Source organism: Salvelinus alpinus, chromosome 25 (genome assembly GCF_045679555.1).
Source record: "Salvelinus alpinus chromosome 25, SLU_Salpinus.1, whole genome shotgun sequence".
NCBI lineage: Eukaryota > Metazoa > Chordata > Actinopteri > Salmoniformes > Salmonidae > Salvelinus > Salvelinus alpinus.
In genome coordinates this window covers 38,948,539-38,967,917 of record NC_092110.1, presented here as the reverse complement: position 1 = coordinate 38,967,917, position 19,379 = coordinate 38,948,539, and positions in this window count along the sequence as shown.

Below are 19,379 nucleotides of genomic sequence, written 5' to 3'. Positions count from 1 at the left end.
ACCCCTAGCGTCAAGATTAACAGGTCAACATTCACAAAGCCCCTGGGCCAGATGGATTACTAGGACGTGTAGTCAAAGTATGCGTGGAATAACTGTCAAGTGTCTTCACTGACATTTTCAACCTCTCCCTGACCGAGTCTGTAATACCTACATATTTCAAGCAGACCACCATAGTCCCTGTGCCCAAGGAAGCAAAGGTAACCTGCCTAAATGATTACCGCCCCGTGGCCCTCACGTCGGTAGCCAGGAAGTGCTTTGAAAGGCTGGTCATGGCTCACATCAACAGCATCCTCCCGGACACCTTAGACCCACTCCAATTCGCATACCGCCCCAACAGATCCACAGATGACGCAATCTCAATCGCACTCCACACTTCCCTTTCTCACCTGGACAAAAGGAACACTTATGTGAGAATGCTGTTCATTGCCTAATGGTCAGCGTTCAACACCATAGTGCCCACAAAGCTCATCACCAAGCTAAAGACTCTGGGACTAAACACCTCGCTCTGCAACTGGATCCTGGACTTCCTGACGGGTCGCCCCCAGGTGGTAAGATTATGCAACAACACATCTGCCACGCTGATTCTTAACACTGGGGCTCCTCAGGGGTGTGTACTTAGTCCCCTTCTGTATTCCCTGTTCACCCACGACTGTATGGCCAAACACGTCTCCAACACCATCCTTAAGTTCGCTGACACAACAGTGATCACTGACAAAAATTAGACGGCCTATAGGGAGGAGGTCAGAGAACTGGCAGTGTGTTGCCAGAACAACAACCTCTCCCTCAATGTGATCAAGACAAAGGAGCTGATCGTGGACTACAGGAAAAGGTGGGCCTGAACAGGCCACCATTAACATCAACGGGGCTGTAGTGGAGAGGTTCGAGAGTTTCAAGTTCCTTGGTGTCCACATCACCAACAAACTAGCATTGTCCAAACATACCAAGACAGTCGTGACGAGGGCACATCAAAACATTTTCCCCCTCAGAAGACTGAAAAGCTTTGGCATGGGTCCCCAGATCCTCAAAAGTTTCTACAGCTGCACCATCGAGAGCATCCTGACCGGTTGCATCACTGCCTGGTATGGCAACTGCTCGGCATCTGAACGTAAGGCACTACAGAGGGTAGTGCGAACGGCCCAGTACATCACCGGGGCCAAGCTTTCTGCCATCCAGAACCTATATAATAGGCTGTGTCAGAGGGAAGGCCATAAAATTGTCAGAGACTCCGGCCACCCAAGTTATAGACTGTTTTCTCTGCTACCGGTACCGGAGTGCCAAGTCTAGGATCAAAAGGCTCCTCAATAGCTTCTACCCACAAGCCATAAGACTGCTGAACAATTAATTAAATCACCACCAGACAAATGACATTGACCTCCTCCCTTTTAAACAGTGCTGCTACTCACTGTTTGTTTGTTACTTATGTTTAGTCACTTCACCCCCACCTACAGATTACCTCAACTAGCCCATGACCCATGACTGACTCAGTACCAGTGCCCCTGTATATAGCCTTATTATTGTGTTACTTTTTATTTTAGTCTACTTAGTAAATATTTTCTTCTACTTAACCAGGCAAGTCATTTAAGAACAAATTCTTATTTACAATGAAGGCCTAGGAACAGTTGGTTAACTGCCTTGTTCAGGGGCAGAACCACAGATTTATACCTTTTCAGCTCGGGGATTCGATTTAGCAACCTTTCGGTTACTGGCCCAATGCTCTATCCACTAGGCTACCTGCCGCCCCACTGCACTGTTCTTGAACTGCACTGTTGGTTAAGGGCTTGTAAGTAAGCGTTTCACAGTGAAGTCTACACTTGTTGTATTCGACGCATTGTGACAAATAAAGTTTGATTTGATTTTTATTAAGCCTATGATATGAATTATATGGAGGGTCTAATGTTTCTGTGTGTTCATGTGTAGGTGTATGTGTGTGTGTGTTTCTATTAAACTTTTGTTTCCCAAAACTTTCCCTTGAGAAAACAAAAGGGAAGTAAGTTGTGTTGGGGAAAGAGTTGAGTTATTGACTAGACCGGTGGGGGTCAGGCGTGCAGGCAGCTCGGACTGGCTGGGCGGTTGAGTGGACATTTGATACAGAGGATGTCTTAATAAAGACAATCAAAAGTTGTCTTTGTACTTTATTTGTAAGAGGTGTTCATTTGTTAGGCTATTGTTTATAGTTGCAACACGATATTGATTATTGAATTATCATATATCTACAGTAGTTCAGTCTTATCAATCAACTTAAACATATTTAATATCGATCTCTTACCTAGCTTGATGACTGTGGGCATTCTTCCTTACTTGTTGTTCTAAATAGAGACAGCTAGAAGGGCCATGGGTCATATTAGATGGTGTAGATATACAGGAAATAAGCTTTAGATACACCCCCCCCAAAAAAGGGAGGACAACGCCAAGTTATGTCACACCCACTGCTAAAACCAAAGTTTCACCCCTGTTGTAAAACCACTTAATCATGTGTTGTGCAACACCTTGCCAGGGACTGGGAGCACTATCGAAACAATTGAAAACACTATTTTGTTTTTTTCAAGTCCTGATTAGTAAAGAATTAGACTCCTTCTCTTTTGGTGTCGTTTCCTCTCTCTAACGCTTCTAAACACAATTATGATGTTTTGAATCGTGTCTAGTGTAGATTTAGATCCCTTTTTGTCTTGATGTTTAACATTGTTTTCTGTATTCAATCATTTGCCTTTTCGTACCATTTTGGCAGGCATTGTCAAGCACCGTATTCAAACCACCGTATTCAAACCACCGTATTCAAACCACCGTATTCAAACCACCGTATTCAAACCACCGTATTCAAACCACCAGCACTAACTGGAGGTTCAACTCAACTATTCCGCATTCTCATCCAATGACTATCATGAACTGGGAACGGGTGCTGTCCTCATTGAATGTCAATTTGCCTGACGGTTTTGATGTCCGTTCATCATGATCCATTACACCTCATGGCACAACAATGTTAATACTAATATAGAAATATACTTTTTTTTTTCATCAAACATGCATAGGTGTGAAATCATAAAGTCTAAAAGTGTTGAGTTACCCACAATCTAAAAACAGAGTCACGTGGCAAGATAAGGAAGGTGATTAAAACCAAAGCCTTCCAATGAGTTCAATCTCTCTACTTTCTCTGTAGTTGGTTATACACATGAAAGATACATACAGTTAAAAGTGTCAGTGGAACGCTTACAGGCTATATGTCCTGCCACTCCCTAGATTATCTTATTTAGCATGGATTTCTTACCTCATCAGTCACCAAGCATTGCAGCCCATTGATAATGTCAACACAAACCACAAACATAGAATTTTACTATTGGCACTGATGATATATATTTATGTTTGTCCTTCCAGGTGCAATGTTTAACTTGACTGAGTTAGCTGAAGTTGGCTAGTTAGCAACTGACAAGAATGTAATCCAGCCGTGATAGAAACCATTTTGTTTCGAACTGATGACCAGTCCTTTTGCAGCAGCTATGCAAAAATAATTAAGACGTAACACTTCCTCTATTCAATGTTGTTTTGAAGGGAGCACGTTCTAGTTGCATTCCCACATTTCTCTTTAATTAAGCAATTCATTCCAGCACTGACACTGGTTTAGGACTTCACTACTCCCTCCCTCCCTCCCTCCCTCCCTCTCCTGGCCCTGTTAAATCTGTCTACAGTAAATTTGACCAACTTTATATACTGGCTTATCAGGAGCTGGTCTCCGTCTGTAACCTCCACTGTCTGCTTCTCATCTGCTCTGACTTCAACAGCCTTTGTCACCTTGCCTCTCTACAATCCACAAGTTTGGCAATAAGAAAAAGGGAGGTACACGGGGAGTTGTGAAAACGAGCTCTGGGCTGCGGTTGCATTTCATTTCAAAAGGTTGTCCCCCCCTCCCTTTAACCGTTGTTCAAGCAATTTCACAAATCTGAAGCACAACTAGATAGGAATGAGTACTGCAGAGCTTATCTCTATTGTCCAGTTACGTGCTCATCCTGTCAGAGATTCATTTCCATCAAATCCACGAAGGGGATCGAACAAGGCCAGAAGGGAGGAGGGAACAGGCTTTAGGAATGAAACACAGCCCTGGTCAGACGAGGTGAAGTAGGGAGCGAGGGAACGAGGGAGAGTAGGAATTACAAAGCTGACCTGCTGCTTCTCCTCTTCCTCCTCCCAGGGTCCCCCCTCGTCTAGACAGCACCCCGTTATCAGTCCCGCTGAACCACTAATCAGCGATTGCTTCCTCTCTGCTCCCTGTTTCCAATCCACTAGCGACAAGACAGGAGGCAGACATGCGGTCCTCCCTCGGTCTAGAGGCGGCATGCGTTTTCTCAGCGTCCGCCAACAAATGCCAGACAAAGATGAGAGGGAACAGAAGCTTTCGTTCTCAATCCACTCAGCTCCTAGTTTTATGACCGTGATTATTATTGTTGCTGTTCCAAACTTGGACATTTAGGGCCAACAACCTTCGGTTAACTCGTCTGGTTCTTAATTAAAGCATTTGGCGACACACAGCTGTCTGCGTACTTCCATAAGTGCGGTTGCTGCTATGGAGTTCATGTGTGCAGCAAGTAATATACAGATGTACAGAGTAGAAAAGCTTTTGATTATTAAGAAGATACCGACGCTGAAGAGCTTTCTAACAACTTCTAAGGTATTTATAGGGCAGTTGTACACATTTGTAATGACTTATAATGGCTTATTAATAAATTAATTAAGTTGTATTATCTGAAAATTCTAACACTGGTGTCGCTTCTTTTTGATGTTGTGGCCTTCTTACTATACTGTGACCCCTGACCTTACCAAGAGGAGGCCGAGACACTCCTGTCACCAGATCGATATGTCCAGTCTCTCCCTTTGAGCTCAAGTGTAAGTGATCACAAGTAGTTTTCTGCTGGTGGAGCACACTGTTTACTCTTTGCCACTGAAACTCAAACACCAAGAACAGAGTGAAGTGCGAGTTCAACTCGCCCATCCACACCCCAATGACGCCTGGCCATTTTGATCTGGGGTGACTCAACAAGGGCAAGTCATTCAAAACGGTGTCCCTTGAAAAGAGATTTCACTCAAACAAGGTTAGAAAGGCCATGAAATCAAGGGCCTATAGGGCGTTGTTTTTTCACTTTTCAACTGGCAGCAGAATCGATGTCGTTGTTGCTGGCATCTATCACATGCCGGGGATAGGCTCTCAGGAAATAATGAGCCTTCAGGGGTTCAGCCAACCTCAGGGTTGCACGGTCAGCGTTTCTTTGCTGTCTTGGCATCCTCTAGGTCTTAAAGTGGCAATCAGCAGTTGAAACAATAACAAACCACACGCCCTGCCACTATTTCGGGAAAAAGCATGGGGTATGGGGCCTGGAGAAATGTAACCACTTTGGAATTCAAAGAAACAATGGGTCCTCTAGGTCTTAACCTCTGGTCATAATGATGGGTCCTCTAGGTCTTAACCTCTGGTCATAACGAAGGGTCCTCTAGGTCTTAACCTCTGGTCATAATGATGGGTCCTCTAGGTCTTAACCTCTGGTCATAATGATGGGTCCTCTAGGTCTTAACCTCTGGTCATAATGATGGGTTCTCTAGGTCTTAACCTCTGGTCATAATGATGGGTTCTCTAGGTCTTAACCTCTGGTCATAATGATGGGTTCTCTAGGTCTTAACCTCTGGTCATAATGATGGGTTCTCTAGGTCTTAACCTCTGGTCATAACGAAGGGTTCTCTAGGTCTTAACCTCTGGTCATAATGATGGGTCCTCTAGGTCTTAACCTCTGGTCATAATGATGGGTTCTCTAGGTCTTAACCTCTGGTCATAATGATGGGTTCTCTAGGTCTTAACCTCTGGTCATAATGATGGGTTCTCTAGGTCTTAACCTCTGGTCATAATGATGGGTCCTCTAGGTCTTAACCTCTGGTCATAATGATGGGTCCTCTAGGCCTTAACCTCTGGTCATAATGAAGGGAAAGCAGAGCAGAAACATCGCTTCCCAGCATTGAAGCCGCCCAACGACGTAGAAGCAAACTGGAGAAACAATCAGCAATATCACAAATGTTATTAATAATGGCATTAATCATTGTTCAGGGCTGGTATGGACATTACTGCTGGAAAAATGAAGGGAGAAAAAAAAGTCTTAAACTGAGTTAACAAGCATGAACATGGGCACTCTGCATGGAACTGGGCACAAATACTGTAAGCCCGCGGAATCACTTTCTCATATTTCATGTGAGGTACTTCATGTGAACTTGTTAGGGTTGGAAGTGGGTGTGGGTGTACCAATTGATTGTTGAACTTAAAGGTGTCCACTCCCAGGTAATTTGCATGCACCATGACTGTTAGCTTGTGGAAATAGATTTTTCCATCTGTACTTTCACAGGCACACATACTAATATGGTTTTTTAAGCCACAGCCCAGGGTTGGAGGGGCAATCTTACTTCAATCAGTAAATTCAGGAAATTAATTTGAAATTCAATATATTTTAGTGTATGTCTATTATTTTCAATAAATGTTTGTCAATTCATAAATGTAATTTCAATGCTCCCCTGATTTGCGTATGTTATCAAGGAATATACCCCAACGCCTGAGAGCAAATTCTGCAGGCAAATTGTGGACGGTGATAGCCCACCATGGAAACGCAGGTTGACAGTGGAACACATGCCACCCAAAATTAATGTCAAGAGCACCCTTTCTATAACCACAATTTAGGGAAGTTCATTTCTCAACAGTTCCTGTCTGCTTAAATGTTAATCAAAGCACCACTGATGTCATACCTGGACAGAGAGAAGGTCTCTGAAATGGTACACCTGTTCTTAATCTTCCCACCAAAAACAATAACAGTGTTAACGTTGGAATGTGAAGCGCAACCGGCCATGGAAGTGAACACACCAACCTAGCCTAGGAGCAGGCCAGGTCCTGTGTAGCTCAGTGGGTAGAGCCTGGCGCTTGCAACGGCAGGATTTTGGGTTCAATTCCCATGGGGGAACAGTATGAAAAATGTATGCACTCTCTACTGAAAATCACTCTGGTTAAGATTGTCTGCTAAATGACTAACATGTAAATGTACTGCAGGGGGACGTTCTTGTACACTTTATGTGCATTATTATAATTGTATAATCGCAAACCTTACTGTACCACACTTTCGCCACAGTGACAACAATAAAAGGCAAACGATTTGGACAGGCCTGGGAGTGGAAATCTTTAAGTTCAACCATCAATTGGTACACCCACACTCACTGTGTGGCACTGCGGGTCATCCGAAAACACAATTCGACACTCAAACCCCAACTCCCCTAACAATGCCTTCAGGCCCCAGTTTATCTTGAGGGAACCATATCATGCACCAACAAAAACAAAGAAAGAAATTACAGCAGTTGTAATGTGGAAATATATATATATTTAAATGAATGTATCTCCAAAACAATTTCTACGTTTCTCCCTTTGACTGCGGTCGGAGGTCTGGTGTGCCAGTATTGCAGCAGAGGGAACTTGCAGAGTTGTTAGTTCCCACACTGCTTACCAAGGTCTTCTATTCGAATTAATAAACAATATTCTACCAGATGGGTTGTGGACACTCTCTCTTCAACCTTCTGATTTCAAGAGATTTGCTCGGTAATTGGGACACCACTGTCATATCCTAATTACGTATGCATGGAAATGGAAGTGATTTATTAGATACTATCAAGGAAGCTGCGCACAGTACCTGTGTGTACTACGTCCATTTTCATTTTGCTCCATGACTACATGGTGCTGAATGCCGATTTGTGGTCAGAGTTTGGCCACTGCGTGGAGATGAGGTTGGAATATTTTATATTATAAACTGGGTGATTCAAGCACTGAATGCTGATTGGCTGACAGCCGTGGTATATCAGACTAGTGTACCACGGGTATGACAATTTTTATTTATTTTACTGCTCTAGTTACGCTGGTAACCAGTTTATAATAGCTATAAGACATCTCTGGGGTTTGTGGTATATGGCCAATATACCACGGCTAAGGGCTGTATCCAGGCACTCAGCATTGCGTCGTGCTTAAAAGCAGCCTTTAGCCGTGGTATATTGGCCATATACCACAATCCTCTAGGGGCCTTATTGCTTAATTCTTCTACTGTATGTGACGTGAACTCAAATCTTATGCAGGATTCATCAAATAGTTACTGTGGGATGTTCAAGTCATTGTATAATAGACCACATAATGTAATACTGAATATCACAGAAAATTATGGCTGCAATGTTCCTCCCTGTGGAAGTAGTAAAAAAAGATGTTTTGTACTGTACTGTAAGTGTCCTTGTCCTTACTGCACAGTACGTTAGACATAATGTTACTACCCTCTCTGTTTCTATTGCTCAGTAATTACCAACAAAATGTATTTACCCAGGATTCATTTATAATCCATCCTCATATTCTACAAGAAGATCCAAGAAAATCACATTCATTTTTTAAATGTATTTTTTATTTAACCTTTATTTAACATAGGCCTTTAATGCTGCGGATTTGAAATGTATTTAAAAATAAGCCTGAATCGTATTTTATGGCCAATAATCAGTTTTAAGAAAGTCAAATTGGTCCTTACAGTGAGGGAGGCATCTTGGTATGGTTGTAAATTAAGGATGCATTCCCACCCATTCCCACCCCATTCGGATGCATTCATACCGTTCTTGTGCAATAAACCTGCAGCCTGCAACTGGCTTCCACTAGCCAGTGACTCTTCAGTGTGCGGTGCCTATATTTGGTGTTCCACTCTAAAGAAGTTTACTGATCCATACGACTGTTATATTTCGTGGCCGCTTTAAAAATAGTTCCTCCATTTTTGTAACGGATGGATGTAGCTTAGCAACTCGACAATTCGGTTAAAGGCAGCATGAATCTGTTATGATTCAGTATAGTTCAGCAAAAAGAGCCACACCAACATGTACGGTAACACTCCACCACCAACATGTACGGTAACACTCCACCACCAACATGTACGGTAACACCACACCACCAACATGTACGGTAACACCACACCACCAACATGTACGGTAACACCACACCACCAACATGTACGGTAACACCACACCACCAACATGTACGGTAACACCACACCACCAACATGTACGGTAACACCACACCACCAACATGTACGGTAACACCACACCACCAACATGTACGGTAACACTCCACCACCAACATGTACGGCAACACTCCACCACCAACATGTACGGTAACACTCACACCACCAACATGTACGGTAACACCACACCACCAACATGTACGGTAACACCACACCACCAACATGTACGGTAACACCACACCACCAACATGTACGGTAACACTCACACCACCAACATGTACGGTAACACTCACACCACCAACATGTACGGTAACACTCACACCACCAACATGTACGGTAACACTCACACCACCAACATGTACGGTAACACCACACCACCAACATGTACGGTAACACCACACCACCAACATGTACGGTAACACCACACCACCAACATGTACGGTAACACCACACCACCAACATGTACAGTAACACCACACCACCAACATGTACGGTAACACCACACCACCAACATGTACGGTAACACCACACCACCAACATGTACGGTAACACCACACCACCAACATGTACGTTAACACCACACCACCAACATGTATGGTAACACCACACCACCAACATGTACGGTAACACCACACCACCAACATGTACGGTAACACCACACCACCAACACCTAAAAAAGGAAAGCTCCTGCTTTGATCAGACTAGGACGATTGGTCTCATCAGAAACAAGGGTTGTTCTGTTCAGATACGCAGCACATGAAGCTAGCCAACATGTAGCAGACGCAAGGAGTTACAGGTCAGCGTTGGCAAAGATAGACATTTTTGTCAGACTAAGACACAAACTCTGTGGAAGTGACACAAACAGAGGCCTAATAAAACAGTCAAATGTCAGCCCTAGACTGTATCAATAAAATAATGTGACTCATTGAATAATAAAATGTCCCTAATCAGTTTCAGACATCTGACTTTCTCATTATCAGCGTACTGGGGACATAAACAATCCCAGCTGCCACCAGCTAGGGCGGCCATATTGGATGCTTTGGGTTCATATTTATATTAATTGTTGGGAGTCAGGGCCTGTTCACCAGACCCTTCTCCTGTATTAAAAAGGATACCTTTATATACACTTTATGAACCCTTTATATACACTTGAGAAATCATTCATAAGCAAATGTGACTCATTTCAGGAAACTAGGAGTACGTCGCACGTCACTACTTCACAGGAGAGACATTTGAATGTAATTTTTGGGGGGCAGAAATGCCTTGTTGAACCTGTGAACTTTCATCTGCCTTAATAACAACATTGTATGCCATCTGTAAATGCGAGCCTAGTTGGTTTAACCATGGAATAACGCAGATAACTTCCCGCTAGCCATGATTGGCTGAGATAACGGATGGGCTGGACATGCTAAGAGATGAGTTCTGATTGGTCTGCCATGTACCATGCTTCTGTCTAGAACATGAGCTACTCAGTATGTGTAAAATGTGTTACCTGTTATCCTTTCTCACGCCGCTTTTTTTGTAAAGATATCACAAAAAACTGCATAAGTGTTGTTAATGCTCTCCACTTTCTGCAGGACCAAGTTTTGAAATCAGTGGAATGCCAGGTGGAATCAGAGTATGATAGCTAAGGAGATGGAGTAAATGCAGGTGTTTGATTACAAATATGGAATCGAAAAGAGGGAATCGAAAAGAGGGAATCGAAAAGAGAACACATAGAAGGCTGTGGTATAAAACACCTGTCTCCGGATTACATCTTCAAACTAAGGGCAAGCATGGCATCCGTGACAGAGAGGGAGAAGCGTCCATCCATGTATATCAAGCTAGCTACATTTTCAGATATTATACGTTTCTAATTATGTCAGAAAGTTGTTTTCATTGCAAGTTAAAGCTAGATCGCTAGCTAACATTACGTGTATGATCTGTGTAGTAATATCATTTTTTATCTCAGAGCCATTTGCATTGCTAGTTGTAGCCTAATGTTAGGTAGCTAGCTAACATTGAACCTAGTTGGTTAGCTTTACCTAACTGTATATTCAATCAAGGTAGTAATGTTATGAGTTGGAGTTATGATTTATTGTTCAGCTAGCTAGCTAGCTACATTTCCAAACAAAATAATACACTATGCAAGTAACCATTTCACTGTACCGTTTACACCTTCTGTATTCTGTGCATGTGACAAATAAGTATTGCTTTTATTTGATATAGTGTGTGTTTACAAGATACGGTAATGTGAAGAACAACATGACCTGCACCAAAGTCAAATTAGCGTTACGCCAGCGAGACAGTGTCCAAAATTAGTCTCACTCAGAACCATAAGCGATTTTCTGTAATTAGCTTTGACTTGTAAATAATGATCATGTTGTGAGTTTCTTTTCCTATAATAATGAATACAAATTAGCTAAAGTTAAGACATTGTCAGCTATATAATATGGCCATTATTTGAACTGGCTAGCCAGTAAATGTAATGCTAGCTAGCTAGCTAACAAGCTAGAAACTAACCAAAACATTGTTAGAAAGTTACTTTTAGTTGCCTGGTTTTCAAGAATGGCTTATTCAAAATGCATATTTAAATGGATGGTTTTCTTGTTGTTAAAATACACCAGTTATGTTATTTTGGACCACCAGGCTGCTGATGTCATGCAGCTTGTTGTTTTTGTGTTTATGCTTTTTCATTACGACAACGACAAGTTTGATGACTGACGACAATAGAGCGATGTCACTGAAACAGCTGTATACAGACATATCGATAGTAGTATAAATCAGCCTTTAGTCTTGAGATCTTTGGTTGTTAAGTACACTACCATACTCACTCTGTTTAGCATATGGCCTTACATGTGAATCCGTAAAGAGATGGGTGGGGCTAAGGCTTAAGAAGGTGGGATTAATGCTGAATGGGTGTAGACAAAGAAGAGCTCTCAATTCGGTGTACTAAGACATTCAAGGGCCATTTACTCAAAACTGGGGTTTTATCAACTTTCAAAGCACGATTATTTTCCCATTGTTCCTCAACTGTAGTGATTGATACAGTGCATTTGGAAAGTATTCAGACCCCTTTACTTTTTCCACATGTTTTTTCCCTCATCAATTTTCCACACAATACCCCATAATGAAAAAGTTAAAACCGGTTTTTAGATATATTTTATTATAATAATAATTTATAGAAAAAATTCAAATGAAATATCATATTTACATAAGATTTCAGACCCTTTACTCAGTACTTTGTTGAAGCACCTTTGGTAGCAATTACAGCCTTAAGTCTTCATGGGTATGATGCTACAAGCTTGGCACAACTGTATTTGTGGAGTTTCTCCCATTCTTCTCTGCAGATCCTCTCAAGCTATGTCAGGTTGAATGGAGAGTGTCACTGCACAGCTATTTTCAGGTCTCTCCAGAGATTTTAGATCGGGTTCAAGTCTGGGCATTGTCTGATCCACTCCAGGACATTCAGAGACTTGTCCCAAAGCCACTCCTGTTTTGTTGTTTTTGCTGTGTGCTTAGAGTCCTTGTCCTGTTGTCCTGTCACCTCAGTCTGAGGTCCTGAGTGCTCTGGAGACAGATTTTCATCAAGGATCTCTCTATACTTTGCTCCATTCATCTTTCCCTTGATCCTGACTAGTCTCCCAGACCCTGCCACTGAACAACATCCCCACAGTATGATGCTGCCACCCCCATGCTTCACCGTTGGGATGGTGCCAATTTTCCTCCAGACGTGACGCTTGGCATTCAGCCCAAGGAGTTCAATCTTTGTTTCATCAGACCAGAGAATCTTGTTTCTCATGGTGTGAGAGTCCTTTAGGTGCCTTTTGGCAAACTCTAAGCAGGCTATGTTATGTGTTTTACTGAGGAGTGGCTTCCGTCTGGTCACAATGCCATAAAGGCCTGATTGGTGGAGTGCTGCAGAGATGGTTGTCCCTGTTGTCACTCTGGTGCTCTGTCAGAGTGACCATCGGGTTATTGGTCACCTCCCTGACCAAGGCCATTCTCTCCTGATTGCTCAGTTTGGCCGGGTGGCAGCTCTAGGAAAAGTCTTGGTGGTTCCAAACTTCTTCCATTTAAGAATGATGGAGGCCACTGTGTTCTTGGGGACCTTCAATGCTGCAGACATTTTTTGGTACCCTTCCCCAGATCTGTGCCTCAACACAATCCTGTCTCGGAGCTCTACCGACAATTTCTTCGACCTCATGGCTTGGTTTTTGCTCTGACAGACATTGTCAACTGTGGGACAATATAGGTTAGCAAATCCCCTTATTATTAGGGATACATTTAAATGTACCTTCAAAGGACATTCAGTTCAATATTCATCAATAATAAAAAAGCAGCTTCTGTCTAAAGAGACAAAACTAACAAGGTAAATATATGAACAAATAGTGCAGTACATTTTTGATGTACCGATTTCAATGTACAGGGTGTATGAATTGATATATGAAATGATGCAAGATTCAAGACTAACTGCTTTTCAGCTAAAATTAGTGTACATAATTCTTGCCACAAACAAAATGTTGAATATTTGGGGTATATAATCATCATCATATTTTCTTGTGAGGATAAAGAATCAATATATGATTTGTTTTGGTATTGCCCTCATGATGACTGAATGCTCTCTACATTTTTGATTGTTAAGATTTGACCAAATAGTATTTTTTTATGCATGCATATAGCATTCTAGTCAAAAAAAGGAAGTTGGGGAGGCAGGTAGCCTTGCGGTTAAGAGTGTTGCTCCAGAAAGTTGCTGGTTCGAATCCCTAAGCAGACTAGGTGAAAATCTGCCGATGTGCCCTTAAGCAAGACACTTAAACCTAATTGCTACTGTAAGTCGCTAAATGACTAAAATGTAAAAATAAAATAAAATAATGGTTGGGTAAGGCAAGTGTAGAAGTGGAGGCTCCTCAGAGGAGGAAGGGGAGGACCATCCTCTTCAGTGAATATATTTTTTTTTTATAGTGAAACATATCCTTTTTAGATAAAACTATACATACAGTATATATTCACATGTCACCAAATAATTGATTAAAACACACTGTTTTGTAATAAAGGTCTACAGTAGCCTCAACAGCACTCTGTAGGGTAGAACCATTGCGTAGCCGGAGGACAGCTAACTTCCGTCCTCCTCTGGGTACATTGACTGCAATACAAAACCTAGGAGGCTCATGGTTCACACCCCCTTCCATAGAGTTACACAGTAATTATGACAACTTCCGGGGGACATCCTCCAACCTAACAGAGCCCTTGCAGCATGAACTGACATGTTGTTCCCCCAATCAAAGGATCAGAGAATTAATTGAGTAAATGCTGCAAGAGCATAAGCTACAGCTCAAAGAGAGAGAGAAAGATAATTGAACAGCTGAACAGCTCCTCCTTCAAAAATGCAGGAGGAGCAAGAGGGAGAGAGAAATACACCCGGCTCAAACAGAGGAATGAATGCTATGTTAGCTAGCTGGCTATGACTATCCAACACTGGGTACGTGTTTGTCAAGGTATGTTTTTGGTTTTACTAATTTATTGCCACCGGTGCCCGACGGTATAACTGCTAAACTGGTTACTACACTGTACTGCAAGCAGGTTTACTAACACATTAGTTCTATTAGCTATGTTGACTATGACATTAGTTTAGCTAATATAGTGAGCTAGCTGCGGTTATGATATGAAAGCTTTGAAAGTCTTTTTCACCTGGCCACAGACAGCTGATGTGTTGTGCATTTGGTATTTGGTATTTGGTATTTTATTAGGATTCCCATTAGCTGTTGCAAAAGCAACAGATACTCTTCCTGGGGTCCACACAAAACATGAAACATAATACAGAACTACATAATACAGAACATCATTAGACAAGAACAGCTCAAGGACAGAAGTACATACATTTTTAAAAAGGCACACGTAGCCTACATATCAATGCATACACACAGCTTAACTAGGTCTTTCCTTGCAACACTGGGCCACACGACTGGACAATAATCAAGATTAGACAAAACTAGAGCCTGTAGAACTTGCTTTTTGGAGTGTGGTGTCAAAAAAGCAGAGCATCTCTTTATTACGGCTAGACCTCTCCCCATCTTTGCAACCATTGAATCTATATGTTTTGACCAAGACAGTTTACCATCTAAGGTAATGGCAAGTAATTTAGTCTCCTCAACTTGTTCAACAGCCACACCATTCATTACCAGATTCAGCTGAGGTCTGGCACTTAAGGAATGATTTGTACCAAATACAATGTTCTTAGTTTTAGAGATGTTCAGGACCAGTTTATTACTGGCCACCCATTCCAAAACAGACTGCAACTCCTTGTTAAGGGTTTCAGTGACTTCATTAGCTGTGGTTGCTGATGCGTATATGGTTGATTCATCAGCGTACATGGACACACATGCTTTGTTTAATGCCAGTGGCAGGTCATTGGTAAAAAATAGAAAAGAGTAGAGGGCCTAAAGAGCTGCCCTGCGGTACACCAAACTTTAAATGTTTGACATTAGAGACGCTTCTATTAAAGAAAACCCTTTGAGTTCTACGATATGGCAGAGGTTGAAAAGCCATAGCACTTAAGGTTTTTCAACAAGTTATGGTCAATAATTTCAAAGGCTGCACTGAAATCTAACAGTACAGCACCCACAATCTTCTTATTATCAATTTCTTTCATCCAATCATCAGTCATTTGTGTCCGTGCAGTACATTTTGAGTGCCCTTCTCTATAAGCATGCTGAAAGTCAATTTGTTAATTTGTTTACAGAGAAATAGTATTGTATTTGGTCAAACACAATTGTATTATTATAGGTCTGCTGTTAGAACCAGTAAAGGCCGCTTAACCACTCTTGGGTAGCGGAATTACTATGGCTTCCCTCCAGGCCTGAGGACAAAGACTTTCCTCTTGGCTCAGATTAAAAATATGACAGACAGGAGTGGCTATAGATTCAGCTACCATCCTCAGTAGCTTTCCATCTAAGTTGTCCAGGAGGTTTGTCATTATTGATCGTTAACAAAACTTTAAAGTCCACAAGCGAAGGGAAAAGGTAAGAGGAGGAGATGAGAAGGAATTATACAACAAGCTGTTTGTAGGTAGCTGTGAAAGTGAACTGTTTGCTTCTGATCAGGGGTGTATTCATTCCACTGATTCTGTTGAAAAACATTTCTTAAACGGAGCAAATGGAAAGAAATAGGGATAAACATACTTGAAATTGTCCAATAGAAACTCTTGTTTGTAACTGTTAGACTAATGAGTACATCCTAGGTCAGCTAGATGCAGGCAAGAGTGTACAAAGCGGTATGTGTCACTTCCTGTCACCTCAAATATTTCTCTCTACCTGTGGGCACCTACGTTGAATTCATAGGCTAGGTTGTAGCAACCTCGTGATGGGTACAGCAAACATTTTTGTATCGTGTGGTAGACTAAACCTATCGATGTTACATTGAACTGGATGAATGGAATATGAATGACAGTCATCCGATACGCTGTGATAGAAATAAAGCCATTATCATAAAATAATGCTTTCAATATTAGGAAGGTGTTCGTAATATTTTGTACACTCAGTGTATGTGTAAATGATAAGTGCTCTCCAGGCTCTCCCTGCAGCATTCGCACACGGTACTGTATACACAGTGGTATATTTCCAATGGAAGCATCCCAACAGTGGCTCTTTCTATTAAGGAATTTCCTTGTCAAAATACATGGGGCTCCTGCCATAGAACTGCCGGACGTTCCCTGAGAGTCTTCCTTTGTCAGAAGCTGTGTGCGGGAGATCTAAGGCAGCCCCTACTGTACACAGCAGAACACCACGCAGCAGTCAGGAGATCAAACTCCAGAGGATGAATTTTAAATCTCTGCTTTTTTTTTCTCTCTCTCTCTCTCTCTCTCTCTCTCTCTCTCTCTCTCTCTCTCTCTCTCTCTCTCTCTCTCTCTCTCTCTCTCTCTCTCTCTCTCTCTCTCTCTCTCTCTCTCTCTCTCTCTCTCTCTCTCTCTCTCTCTCTCTCTCTCTCTCTCTCTCTCTCTCTCTCTCTCTCTCTCAATTCAATTCAATTCAATTCAAGGGGCTTTATTGGCATGGGAAACATGTGTTAACATTGCCAAAGCAAGTGAGGTAGATATTATACAAAAGTGAAATAAACAATACAAATTAACAGTAAACATTACACATACAGAAGTTTCAAAACAATAAAGACATTACAAATGTTATATTATATATATGCAGTGTTGTAACAATGTACAAATGGTTAAAGCACACAAGTTAAAATAAATAAGCATAAATATGGGTTGTATTTACAATGGTGTTTGTTCTTCACTGGTTGCCCTTTTCTTGTGGCAACAGGTCACAAATCTTGCTGCTGTGATGGCACACTGTGGAATTTCTCCCAGTAGATATGGGAGTTTATCAAAATTGGATTTGTTTTCAAATTCTTTGTGGATCTGTGTAATCTGTGGGAAATATGTCTCTCTAATATGGTCATACATTGGGCAGGAGGTTAGGAAGTGCAGCTCAGTTTCCACCTCATTTTGTGGGCAGTTCTCTCTCTCTCTCTCTCTCTCTCTCTCTCTCTCTCTCTCTCTCTCTCTCTCTCTCTCTCTCTCTCTCCTCTCTTCATCTCACTGTGGAGTGGTTACACCAAGACGGGTTGGAAGGCTGCCCGCCCTAAAAAAATGATCCACTACAAAGGGGTACTGATTCAAACTACTTTTCCTGTTTAGACAAGGGCCTGAGGTATGCAGCATGGATCCGAGGGCCAAGCGCGTCACGCAGTGAGTGCAGCGCGGCAAGGGACCGATGGGAGGAGATAAATGCGGTGGGACTTTTGGAAGGGATGGAGGGAGGAGTAGTGTCTTATTAAAACGGTATGTTACTCTCTCTTCCTCCATTGATATGTCATTCTATGAACGATACATTTCAGTGTAGATAGTAGATTTGATTGGCTACGTTTTTTTGTGCAGTGATATCTCTTTCACCTATCCTGCTGTTTCAGATATCATAAACAAATAGCATTCTCCATTACACATTTTCCATGTTTAGCTGGGGGGGCGGGGGTTCATCAAAAGAGCACTAAGATCAGTGTCTCCTACCTCCCACGAAGGCCCAACCAGTTAGGAGCATTTACAGTGAATCTGCTTTCTTTTGAAAATTGTTTTTTTTTATCTGAAGTTTAATCTAATGACTCCAATTCTCCCATCGCTCTTGGACATTACTTTTATAGCCGATGAACACAAAGTTGAGTCAATATTATTTGTAACAATAATGTCCTCAGCCACGTTCTTGGTGGCATGTTGAGAGGATGAGTTCACTACTCTCTGATGTGCGGGGTACGCCTGCTGAGCGGCTGGGGTGGGAGACGCCATTTCCAATGGCTGCGGGGGTGCCGGCAACAATAATGGTCTTAATCAGCATGATTTCCTCTGACAGGCTCAAATACTTTATGTGTGACTCCTCATTATCAGGATCACATGGCGCAAGGCATGCATTAATAAAGAGGTAGCCTTGTCCAGGAGGGGGATGAGGGGTGACAATAAGCCGACATTAAGTGCTGTTTGCACCAGTATTACTGCTATGAATTAATGACCTATATTGACAATAAAAGTCCAGGTGAAAGATCAACACTGACTTTCAGAAAGTGTGCAGCAACGCAAAAATTCCAGGAAGTACTAATTGTACATACAGTAGTGATTGGTAAGATGAGAGGATTTAAGGATGTGTCCCTTTCTGTCCAATGACAATATTCTGTCCAATATTTCTGTCCATTTTGTGCAAACCCTTTCGTTCAAGAGCACCGAGGCAAAACTTCTGTATAGCCTCTTTAAAACTTTATCCTTAGTAATTAGTACAGAACATCCTTTCATGTGAATGTATCTCGTGAAAACTTACAGGCCCCAAAATTGTACACCTACTCAGACATGTATTTGCCCACTCTAATTAGCAAGTCATCATCAATACCTGTGAAATTAAAAAATAACATCAGCAGTGAAAAACGGTGTGATTATTTTCAATTGAGATCCCTCAACAGTACATTCCATTGGTGCGAAACAGCTCAACCACAATACAACTTCTGTTCTGCCAATGAACAAAGGAGGTTTGTGCTATCTGTCTTTCAGGGAAGTTTGAACTGCCCGGAGGGAATTTTTCATGCAGTTGACGCACTGTTAGTGTTTACATAGCCATATGCAAATATGTCTCGATAAGAGAATTGCATTGTGAAAGAGCTACCGGTTCTACAAGTCAAGCTGTCATTGCCACACCGTTGGTAGTCATGCTTGATTCTGACAATAAAGATGGTTTATTAAAAATGTTTGGCAGTTGGTGTCAGCGATCAATACTTGAATGTTATCCTGGGCCTGTATTCATACAACTTCTCATAGCAGGAGTG